Source organism: Henckelia pumila, chromosome 4 (assembly GCF_033568475.1).
Source record: "Henckelia pumila isolate YLH828 chromosome 4, ASM3356847v2, whole genome shotgun sequence".
Lineage (NCBI taxonomy): Eukaryota > Viridiplantae > Streptophyta > Magnoliopsida > Lamiales > Gesneriaceae > Henckelia > Henckelia pumila.
In genome coordinates, this window is record NC_133123.1 from 125,416,812 (window position 1) to 125,428,937 (window position 12,126).

Sequence of the window (12,126 nt, forward strand, 5' to 3'; positions counted from 1 at the left end):
TCTAAAAGTAAATCTACATTTCATGCCACTCACTACAGTTCTCCAAACGCCATCTGCACTCTAGGCCATTTTACCCTCTTTGCTTTTCAGGCTGGAGTTCAAGATGAATGCAACATGTTCTGTATGCATTAAATGCTATAAAACACCTTGAACACATCAATCATATAATCATATGAGCATATAATCACTCAACGATACCGACAAATCCGTAAGTATCACATGTAATACATAAAACATGTTCAATACAGAAAATACTATAAATCAAAGAAGACAAGTAAACAATTACATAAATATTCTGGGAATTCAAGAAGATATCTATCTTGAATAATCTATCTCATTTATGTAAACGTAAACAATAACATATATTAAAACATGCAGGTATGTGATTTTAGGCAACTCGATAATCAAAAACAACCTCGAGTTATTCTGCTCATCTTATTAATGTCTATTCATACCTTTCGATCTCGATTCAAACTTTTGAACTCGTGCAAATCGTGATCAATCACAAGTTATCAAACTTCTGCTCTTCTTTCCATCTTGCTATTCCAACTCTTGTTGCTTCATTTCTGTTTGCATTCCTAATCTTATTTTCAACTTCAACTTCATCGATTCAACTTCTAAATCTCGAGTCTGAATCGCTTCTTTAAGAATCTGAAATATGGCATAACAATTTATGCAAATCAACTAATGAACTCACATTAACATATGCTTCAACACATCTCAACTTCAAGGCCAAAACTAAGTGCAAACTTATCACATTCTTAGCTTATTCAAATTCTAATTCCCGAGTTGGACGACTCGACTTTGATACCTCATTTCTCAACTGAAACTGAAGTGTTTAACATGTTTAGCAATCTTATCAAATCTGATATTCATTTCTAAGTCCGATCGATAGCTGAAATCAGATTAAAAATCAAACCGACAGCGTAGCGATTTGAAATCGATAATCCCGCAACGCCACAACATTTATACAATGCTAATCCAATCTCATATTCAAGTTAGTTTCCTGGCTTATACACGTCTAGCACAACTCTCAAAATCAGAATTATCAAAAATCTTTCAAAAATCCAAAACATGTCCAAACGACGATCTTTTCTCGATCCGTCATAAATATGCTATCGTCGTATATGATAGAACACATTTATACAATCAAATCTTAATTCCAACAACAACTTAAAATTCAAACATGGTAGAACTTCATAAAACTTACGTCAGAACGTAGCACTCGGAGCTGTGATCGCAAATATATGTTCAATCGGAAATTCTACCGGGCGGATCGAAAGATATCGGAGTTTAAAAGTGCCAAAATGGCTTGGAACCCCTTTTTTTCTTCCTCTCACGTTTTCTTCTGGATTTTTTTGCTGAAATCTGATCAGATTCCACGTTTTATATAGCCAAGTTGCAAGGAATTTGCAGTTTGGTCCCTGAACTTTGGCCTAATTACAATTCAGTCCCCGGACAAGCGATTTAATTCAATTTCAATCCTAAATAATTTAAGAATATTAGAATTTAATTCTAAACTCTAAATATTCTTAAATTAAATATTTTCAAATTAAAATTAAATCATTTCGAACCTTATCGCATTTTAGTCCTTGAACTATTCAATATTTTCAAATGGGTCCTTGCTAGAATTTCATTCTCAAATTAAATTCTTGATATTTATCATCTTGGAATTCACATCTTAAATTTCATAAATATCAATTCAAATATTTTTAATTTTTTAATTTAAGAATTCCGAATATTAAAATCTTAAAATCCAAAAAATCCTCAAATTAAATATTTTTGACCCGAAATTGAAATCTCTAATTTCCATACATTCTTAAATTCATCTTTTCTCTCTTATTCTGAATTTAAATCTTAAATCCTGTAATTAAGAACTTAATATTTTCGGGCCTTACAATTCCTCCCCTCTAAGGAATGATTTCGTCCTCGAAATCGCATTCGATCTTACTACTGATTCTCGTAAGTTGTATAGCTGACTGAAGTAATACTGACTTCAATTCTCTGAGCTTTCGATATCTATTCTGATATCTTCTCTTCTATAATATCTTACTCTTCCTGATCACTTCTATAAAACATATAATCACTGAGTCAACTTATATCTAAGTTGCTTTTTCTCATGATCTAACTCTGCATTAGTTAGTCTGTCTTGCTTACAATCTTATCGACTTAGGTTGTATCTGAATTGAATGCATATACATATTCTAGCTGATATTCTTCAGCCAATGCATATGGATAACAATTCATTTATCGGACAATTCAAAATTGAGTATTAATCAATTAGCTAGATCAAATACTCACAGGGATCAATTCTTACATCTCTTTCTAAACCTATTGATGCTTGAGAAAGAACTTCTTTTCTGATCATTCTGTTCAGGCTTCAAAATCTATATCTGTTGCTCATTTTCTAACTCTGTCTATGCTGCTCTGTTCTTATTCTGTTCAAATCAATCTTCACATTCTCTATCTTTTCTTGACTCATATCTGGTCTGATAGCTGATATTTCTGAAATATCGTTTCAATATCAAGACAATGTTGTGTTTCTGATCAATCAATCATCAAAATACTGTCTTTATATCTATCAAATAGCTGTCACAGGAATCATAGTAATCAAGTGGAAAATAATCAATCACTAGTACCAGATCTAGTACTATCGTTCTGAGTATATCCTCAGAAATCTGGATAATCACATCTGATTTTCCACTAATCGGAGGATGGTATAATGAAATCTCATACAACCATACACTCAGAACATCTGACAATCAATGCCACAATCTAAAAAAACAAATCTAAAGTCTCTATCTCGACAATAGATATCAATAATTCCTGTAATCTGATCATCTTTCTAAATGCATAACCAGTATCGCTTTATGTTTGTATCATGTCTAATACAACATATTCGTGAATTTGTCGATATCTACTACAATCTAAATTGCAAAATCATGACAATTCAAGTAGATTCGAACCAAAGTCGTTCACAAAGTTAATCTTATTTCAACTCTTATGTAACTAATTTGTTACAGAAACCACTTGAGTTCTTATTTTCTGCTTCTTTTACTGGAATTTTAGTATTGGTAATGTTAATGATATCGTATCTGCTTTCATTTCTTTCACCAATATGAATTTCCAAGTAATGACTACATGTAAGTCATACATGTGTAGACAACTGAATGGATATTCAATATGTTGTCATATGCCTTTTTCAGAATCTGATATTCCATATCTAGAATATCTTGCATAATCAAACGATTCGTCATCGAAAAATTCATCTGTTCTGCTCGGCTGTCTTATCTCATCTCTTAATCTAGCGTTCTCAAACAATATTCTATTGTTTGATCTAAGATCAATGTTGCTTTTATCTTTCCAAACCAATTCAAATTTAGCTTGGATCGCAACAATTCTGATCGTTTAAGTATTTGTCAAGCATAAACATACAACAAGTACAGATCTGTACTCAATCAATCAAGAAATTATCTAAAACCCATAAATCTTGCTAGTATTCTGAATCTGAATTTATATCAGTTACGAGCCAAATACTTCAAGATACACTGAATAAATACATCAAATAATCAAAATTCTCAAATCTCAGCTCAAAGGAACTTGCTCAAATCAAGATCATCCAAAATTACATATTCTGAATGATAAAATTTGCTAAGTGATACCAACTCACTTGCATCATAAAATTCAAGAAGAATGAATCAAATCAGACTCTAGCAAAGGAATAAGTGTCAATCAAAATTGATCGAGGTCGAATACAAAAACCTCAGAATCGATATCAAGAAATTCAAGAATCACGATTTCTATGATGTAATAGCTTCAAGAAAATTGAAGATAATGCTCAACTGTAACAGATTTTTCTTATTCTCTAGTGACATGAATTCAGTTATTAATTCTTAGCTGACAATAGTCGAATATAATCTTTTCGACGTAACTTATTGTCATAGAATTAATCATCATTTCGGTACTACATAACTCTTTTCTACTCAATCTTCTAGCTGTTTCTAGAATTCTTTAGTTCACGTAATGCACTTCTATACAAGTTGCCATAATACTTTCGTACTAGACACCACTCTATATAGAACTGCATTCATGTCGTAGAAAGGTCGAAATATGTAATTGAACTATTTTTGTACATTCTAACCACTGACATAGCTGTCAATTCTAGGTTAATTTTGTACTAGTTCAATATATCAACTAGACTTCTACTGACATTCTTCCACGGTCAAATGTGATATAACCAGTACCGATATAACAAAATCTACTTTCTGAAACTCATATCATAAATTGCTAGTCATGTCTATTGCTTTATCAGTGCACGGATTCAATCAGCTATTAACTGATACTCAGTTATTGCATTAATATCTGTAATGCATTCTAGCTTAATATCTCACGCCTGATATCAGCACATTCAATCTTATTTCCTCAATTCTGTATTTCATCTGTTATGACTAATCTTACAAATATATTCCATCTACTCAAAGGCCAATTCTCAGCAAATACGATGAATAAAGCCTCATCAGATACGAATTATAGCATGTATGCTATGCAATCAATATATAAGCGATTAACTAGAATTAACTCACTTACTTGTAATATTCTTATCTGATACAACTTGAGCCTTTTAGTTAGGGGAGCTATGCTTATAGTTCTTCCTCTGCTGGCGTTTAGACTGATTCGATTTTTGCTACTGTTGTCACTAGCTCTTGCTTCATAGCTATACTGTTATGGAAGTTATAGTAAAGGTAATGATCATAGCATTTCCACAACTACAGAGGCATGAATAAAAATTCAACTCTGCCTCGTACTACCGGTTCATGATTTCGTTCTTCTATTACTTGCGTGAAATCAACTTATGCTTCTATTCTGCAAAGTCTACTGTTCTATCTTCTTTAGCATATACGGAAAGAAACAATTCTGTTTACTTACCTGCCAAACAATTTCAGTACTTCTTCTGACAACTTCACCAACTTCTTGCTAAGTCTTGGAGTTGATATAAAATCAAGTTGATTCTATGTTCATCTGAATATTCTTCTCTTGACCAACTGATCCAGCTTTTCAAATCAACCCCTTTCTAGACATAGCATATTCTGTATCGTTCTGAGTTGATGATTAATAGCTTTGGAGTTGTTCAACTCACATACTCCTCAGTGCATCGGCTCAAAAACTTACATCAACACTGTTCTGTTCTATCTGCGGTTCTGTTCTGTCTGAGGTTCTGATGCTATCTGCATAGTCTGTCCTATTTGATAACAGAAGCAATATATATGGCAATATATATGGCAGAGATTATAAATAACATACATATACTCTTATGCTTCTGAATAGAACACATGCTTGCAAATACTCATATTTTTTCACATATTACATGCTTGCAACGAATTCATGTATTCAAATGAATTCAAGAAATCAGGCATACATATCAGCATATAAGCATTTAATTCTTATCTCAATAAATCAAGTAGTGTTCAATCAAGCAATCATAGTCGCATACAATTCTGTAAAGCAAGTAAAGCATACTCATGCCATACTATCAATGCATGCGACTCAATCTACCTCACTCAACTTCTAGCTTAGTCCAAGACTTTACGCTCTGATACCACCTATTGTGGGAACCTCGGGTTGCTAATCTCATCTTAGGGCAATAAACGATTAATCAACAATTAATCATATAATAAAAGAATATTCAAACCAAATTTTTTTTTTTTTCATAACCCCACGCGTGCCTGCGCCCCACTTCAGGCGCGCCCGAGCATAGGTTTTGGATAGAATCTGGTAAAATGATAAACATAACAGTTGTATATCTTTGTCTTAGATTTCCAATTCCGCCAACCGCACCCTAATCGGAGTTTTCAGTAAAAAGTTATGCTCATTCTACAAAGAAGGGTCGGTGCAGAAATTTACAAAAATTATCAAAGGCTACAACAAAGATCAAAGTTGCTAGGGCTATTTCAAATCTGAAAAATTGCATACATAATCTCAATATGTCCGAAGCATAAACACATGCATATCTAGACATAACAATAATCGCATACATGTTTCTAAGGTGCAATACAATAAACTCAATTCTAAGTTTTCTAAGCTCAAACTAAATCAACACCTTCTAACATGCATTTGACAGCAATCTATTCTTAGCCCGAAGTCATCACATGCTAATCTTTCTCAATCTTGAGCTATCCAAGCCACATCTGACTCGCTCATGCCCCAAACCTGATGCAATGCACACATACAAACAAAGCAAAAGCCGGATAACTCCGGTGAGAATAAATCTCAGTATGAACAACATGCATATACATCATTTAAGCATGTAACTTATTCAATCATGAATGTCATATAATAACATAACATGCTAGCATTTATAAACGCATATTCTAAATCATAGAAATCTCTAGGTTAATGCATAAATGCAATGCATGTGCCAAGGAATAGGCTATCAAATCTGATATCAATAAATCGTAGTTCTGGGATCCTGGGGAAATAAAATCTTTAACCGACCACCGACTCTTCCAATCGAGGTGGTGATAAATATCTCAATTCCCCTGACTTTGGTGCAACTATACTGAGTCATCTAGCTCTGGAAAATAAATCTATATTCCGTGCCATGAGTCATCTGACTCTGAAAGTAAATCTACATTCCATGTCACTCACTACAGTTCTCCAAACGTCATCTGCACTCTAGGCCATTCTGCCCTCTGTGCTTTTCAGGCTGGAGTTCAAGATTAATGCAACATGTTCTGTATGCATTAAATGATATAAAACACCTTGAACACATCAATCATATAATCATATGAGCATATAATCACTCAACGATACCGACAAATCTGTAAGTATCACATGTAATACATAAAACATGTTAAATACAAAAAATACTATAAATCAAAGAAGACAAGTAAACATTTACATAAATATTCTGAAAATTCAAGAAGATATCTATCTTGAATAATCTATCTCATTTATGTAAACATAAACAATAACATATATTAAAACATGCAGGTATGTGATTTTAGGCAACTCGATAATCAGAAACAACCTCGAGTTATTCTGCCCATCTTATTAATGTTTATTCATACCTTTCGATCTCGATTCAAACTTCTGAACTCGTGCAAATCGTGATCAATCACAAGTTATCAAACTTCTGCTCTTCTTTCCATCTTGCTATTCCAACTCTTGTTGCTTCATTTCTGTTTGCATTCCTAATCTTATTTTCAACTTCAACTTCATCGATTCAACTTCTAAATCTCGAGTCTGAATCGCTTCTTTAAGAATCTGAAATATGGCATAACAATTTATGCAAATCAACTAATGAACTCACATTAACATATGCTTCAACACACCTCAACTTTAAGGCCAAAACTAAGTGCAAACTTATCTCATTCTTAGCTTATTCAAATTCTAATTCCCGAGTTGGACGACTCGACTTTGATACCTCATTTCTCAACTGAAACTGAAGTGTTTAACATGTTTAGCAATCTTATCAAATCTGATATTCATTGCTAAGTCCGATCGATAGCTGAAATCGGATTAAAAATCAAACCGACAGCGTAGCGATTTGAAATTGATAATCCCGCAACGCCACAACATTTATACAATGCTAATCCAATCTCATATTCAAGTTAGTTTCCTGGCTTATACACGTCCAGCACAACTCTCAAAATCAGAATTATCAAAAATCTTTCAAAAATTCAAAACATGTCCAAACGACGATCTTTTCTCGATTCGTCTTAAATATGCTATCGTCGTATATGCTAGAACACATTTATACAATCAAATATTAATTCCAACAATAACTTAAAATTAAAATATGGTAGAATTTCATAAAACTTACGTCAAAACGTAGCACTCGGAGCTGTGATCGCAAATATATGTTCAATCAGAAATTCTACCGGGTGAATCGAAAGATATCGGAGTTTAAAAGTGCCAAAATGGCTTGGAACCCCTTTTTTTCTTCCTCTCACGTTTGCTTCTGGATTTTTTTGCTGAAATCTGATCAGATTACACGTTTTATATAGCCAAATTGCAAGGAATTTGCAGTTTGGTTCCTGAACTTTGGCCTAATTGCAATTCAGTCCCCGGACAAGCGATTTAATTCAATTTCAATCCTAAATAATTTAAGAATATTAGAATTTAATTCTAAACTCTAAATATTCTCAAATTAAATATTTTTGGATTAAAATTAAATCATTTTAAACCTTATCGCATTTTAGTCCTTGAACTATTCAATATTTGCAAATGGGTCCTTGCTAGAATTTCATCCTCAAATTAAATTCTTGATATTTATCATATTGGAATTCACATCTTAAATTTCATAAATATCAATTCAAATATTTTTAATTTTTTAATTTAAGAATTCCGGATATTAAAATCTTAAAATCCAAAAAATCCTCAAATTAAATATTTCTGACCCGAAATTGAAATCTCTAATTTTCATATATTCTTAAATTCATCTTTTCTCTCTTATTCGGAATTTAAATCTTAAATCCCGTAATTAAGAACTTAATATTTTCGGGCCTTACAAGCATGGTATACCATGGTCTACCCATGGTCTAGCATGGTCTACCCATGGTCTATCAAGAGAGTTTATGGTCGACCAAAAGAAAGTTCTCGGTTTAACCATGGTCCCAAAACTCTTTGGGTCGTCCAAAAAATTCTCCTGGGCTACAGATCACCAATAAAATCAAACTCAGCTTATTCCAACGCATCATTTTTTAATCCACACTTGCTAAATGAAAAAAAAAAAAAAAAAACTTAAATCGTATTAATGCTTACATTCAACAACAATGGAGAAAACTTGCGCTTGTACTAAGATAAGTTTTTTCAAATACAGATGAATGAGAAATAGAAAATGTTTTAAATAGATTAGGTCCTCTTCACAGCTCAAGGATCGGAGCAGCCACGTGAAGAGAAAAATGAAGAAGATGACTGCCCCAAGTTTTTCTTGCGGGGAAAATAAAATAGGGCAAATTGCGGGAAATAATCAAATAAAACTGGTAGGATTGTTAATTAGTTTAACTAATTAACTTGTTAGGTTTAATTTTAATTTAACTTAATCAACTTCCTTTTTTTAAAAAAAAAAAGTCAACATCCCTTTTTTTTTAAATACTCCCCAAAGTAATCATATTTTTTTAACCAGCTCGGGTTTTTATACGGGTCTTGTAGGGAAAAGGGTATTTTGGTCTTTGAAGCTCTCTATCACATACACTGTAGAAGATGGTGTAGATAATACCTTCTCTCATCAGGGATTATTTTCACCCATTTTCACGTTGCAACAGTAACATTTTCACGGACCCATTGTTATCTTGGGTAGTGTGAAAAACCAGACAAACGGTGGACTATTTCCTTTATCCCATGCTAATCCTCCATACCAAACTGGCCCTAAGAGTACTATAGTCTCAGTCAACCCATACCTGAGAGCATGCATTACTATTCTTCAAACGGTTATGTACCTTAATTTTTGTTTTATTTGTAAGCAATTGTGCAAGCTTGGTTGGTGGAAATATTAAATATTCATGAACTTTTCAAGCTTGGCCGGTGGAAAATATTGATTCATGAACTTTCCACTAACCCATTTCATGTAATAAATTTGTAACAACAAAATTCTATATTTTATCTTATAATATCGACCTTTATTCATTCAAACTAATGTCATTTACACATTATAAGTTCACATATATAAATTTTATACTATCAATTAATTTTTATGTTAATTTTAGGAAGATACAGTTAATTAAATATTCAAAATTTTAGATAAATATAAAATAATATTTTGTAATTTAAAAAAAAGTAAAAATTAGATAAATATTATTATTGATAATTTACAAATAAGTTAATTACCTAATTTCTATTAATATATCGTATGTATAATTTTCATTTAAAATTTTACCAATATTGTACGTTAATTCATATTAGCCATTGGAACACAAGCATTGCTGTGTGTAAAGTTTCTATTTTTAGTATAACCAACATAAATTATCCACAATCAACATAACTTGTCCAAAATTTATCCTAATATTGGATAGGAAAAATTACTTAAATAAAATTATAAAATAAACTTTAAAAATCATTATACACAAAATTTAATTGATATAAATTATGAATACAAACATATCTTGCGAATAACAGCTAGATAAACTATATTATGCTATTAAACACCACTTTATTACCATAGTTCCTCGTTCAATAGATAGATAGATAGATACTTCTCTAGAGTTGTATTTGAATTTGGATTTGTAGAAGGATTTGCAATGCATAAAGTATAATAAATGATTGTGTAAGAGAGTTCTCATTGAAATATAACAATACACTTGAGCAATACATGATTTCAAATCTTTCATATATCCTAATTCCTAATATTTAGCTAAATTTATTTCAAATTGTTCATCCTAATTCCTAATATTTAGCTAAATTACACTACAAGAAAACATGGTAATTAGCGACGATATTTGAAAATTTGTTCCTAAAATTCGCGACAGTTTGTAACAAACCGTCGCTAGTAGCGATAAATTTTTAAAACTACGTCGCTAATTCCAAATTTTCAAATTCAGCGACAAGTTTTGTATTTTATTCGCTGAATTTAGCGACTAAAATAAAATATTCGTCTCTAAAAATGAATGTGACAAATTTAATTATTGATGTTCGTCGCTATTTAGTACGAACTTCAAATAAAATAGACCGTCACTAAAAGTGTACGGATTACATTAGCGACTACTTCATAAAATTCGTCGCTAATAACGACACACATAAATACTTGTCGTTAAAATTAGAGACTAACTAATGACAAAACGTCGCTAATTGCGACTAAATATTTTTTTCGTCGCTGATTGTGACCAAATATTTTTATGCATCGCTAATAACGACGCCTTAAATATCGTCACCATTAGCGACAAAAAGATTAAATTGTCGCTATTAGCAACGATAAATGTTTGTGTCGCTACTAGCGACATATAAAGAAAACGTCTCTAGTTGCGACGTTTTATTTATTTTAGTCGCTATTAGCGACTATTTTCATAAAGAAACGTCGCTATTAGCGACAAAAAATTAACAACTGTCGCTAATAGCGACGATTTTAAAAAAATTCGTCGCTAATTTTGAGATAATAAACACTTCAAACCCCAGCGCCGCACTATTTCCTTCTTACATTTTTGAGTTTTCTCCCTACACCCGCCCATCGCCCATCCCCAATCGCCGCCCCAAGCCCGAAGGCTTTGCCTGTCCTTTACAAGATTCCGGCTTTCGCCGCCCCACACCGCTAACCGCCATCGCCGCTGTAGAAGAAGGTATATATATATATATATATATATATATACGTAAATATTGTGTGTGTGTGTATATATATATATCTACAAATTTATGTGAATATTATTGAAAATTTTGGTTTGAAATGAGTTTGTAGTGTGAAATTTTGCTTCCTTTCGGCCGTCGTCCTCTGCTCCGGCCGCCGCCGTCCTTTGCCTCGTAAGTGATTTTAATTTTGTGTTAATTATTGTAGTATAATTTATATATATATATATATATATATATATAAATAAATGCAATTGCAAATGAAATTTGTTTATTTTGAAAATTACAAATTAATGTGTTCTTAGTTGATTTGTCATCGTCGCCGCCTTCTTCTTCTTCTTCTTCTTGAGGTAGGTATGTAAATATATAAATATCTATATATATATATATAATTATAGATTATGGCTTAATATGTTTATTGCATTTTAACATGTTTAGATCGAAGACTACCTGATGTATGGCCGAGGATGATGACGAAGACTACGAAAAGCAACAGGACTATAAAATTAATACAAAACAATGTATTAAAAGAGCAAAGCATATTTTTGAATATATTTTTTCGGCATTTAGCGACATTTATGCACAAAATGTGTCGCTAATAGCGACGAAATGTTAATTGTTTCGTCGCTATTAGCGACGTTTAGAAACAAAAATCGTCCCTATTAGCGACGACTATTATTATAAAACGTCGGTGTTAGCGACGATAATTATGATAAAACGTCGCTAATAGCGACAAAATTAAAAATTTATTTCGTCGTTATTAGCGACATTTAAATATTAAAAATGTCACAATTAGCGACGTAATGTTTTATGAAGATCGTCTATATTAGCGACGCAATTATCTATGAAGAT